We start from the raw sequence: 1,402 nt of genomic DNA on the forward strand, positions 1-1,402 counted from the left end.
CTAACCTGGGTTCCTCATATTCATTCAGTGAAGGCAACTTGTATTAAGGCTTTGCGTCTTCTGAGGATTTTGGGACATTGCTCTTGGGATGCTGATAATCAGATCCTCCTCCTCTTGCATAGATCTCTTATGTTTTCTACACTTGAATATGCGTGTGAGGGATACTCCTCTGCAACCGATACCCGTCTCCGGATATTAGATTCTGTGCATCATGCTGGAGCACAGTTGTCAACTGGGCCATTCAGGTCATCCCCGATTTTGAGTTTGTTGATGGATACTGATGCCCTCCCTTTGGCTTTGCGTTGCCACTCCTTGATGATGGGATGTTGGTATCATCATCACTGCCTTCCAGACTCTGTTTCTTGTGCTATTGTCTCCCAGGATTCCCGATCATCTGTTTATGACTTCTGTCCCAGTTTCCCAAAGCCCTTTGGTATCAGAGTCTGGTCTGTTATGTCAGCCCTCTCTGTTGTGAGACTGGCAGTCTGCCCACATCCAATCCCGAGGGAGGGTTTCTGGCTACTACCTCATGTAACATTCTGTAAGTCACTTGTTGGAAAAAATGGCTTATTTTCCCCTCAGATGTCCCTCTCTCTCTTTTTAGAGCATGCCTCCACTCATGAGGGTTCTGTCTCTGTCTATACTGGTGGATCTAAGAATGACACTGAAGTAGGCTTTGGTGTTGTCTTCCTTTCCTTCAGTACGGGGGGGTAGCCTTCCTGCTGTTGCTTCGGTGTATACAATGGAGCTGACTGCAATTTTATTTGCTCTTCAAATCATGTTTACTCTCCCCCAATCTGCTTTTGATTTTTAATGACTCCTGTAGTGCTCTTTTTGCACTGGAGTCTTTTAATTCATCCCATCCACTGGTTTTATCAATTTTAGAATGACTTTTTCGTCTTGCTCGTTGTGGCCGTTGTGTAGATTTCTGTTGGGTTCCCACACATGTTGGTGTGGTGGGCAATGAGAGGGCAGATACTTTAGCTAAAGCTGCGTCTTCTCAGCAGCCACTTACCGACTACCCGGTTCCCGCTTCTGATGTAACACCTTACATACATATTGGCAGAGACAGTGGGATGGTGTTGCTCACAACAAATTAAAAGAAATTTTTCAGAGAGAGGCTGTGCCAAGGGTTCTCCCCGCCATGCCTCGGCGATTGGAGGCGGCTCTTACCAGGCTTCGCACTGGGCACTCTTGGCTGACGCATGCATTCTTGATGAGTGGTGGGACTCGGGCGTATCGTGATGATTGCTTTGTTCCCCTTACTATCTGTCACTTGCTGGTCAACTGTCCAAGTCTGGGAGACCTACATCAGAGATTCCTCCGTAGGCAGAAGGAGGCAGATGACGCCTACTGTCTGTCTTCGAGGCTTGGAGGAGCCTCTAGCGATTTCACTGTTTTA

This window comes from Coenobita brevimanus, chromosome 22 (genome assembly GCF_032717465.1).
Source record: "Coenobita brevimanus isolate Jiangsu-jjx chromosome 22, ASM3271746v2, whole genome shotgun sequence".
Lineage (NCBI taxonomy): Eukaryota > Metazoa > Arthropoda > Malacostraca > Decapoda > Coenobitidae > Coenobita > Coenobita brevimanus.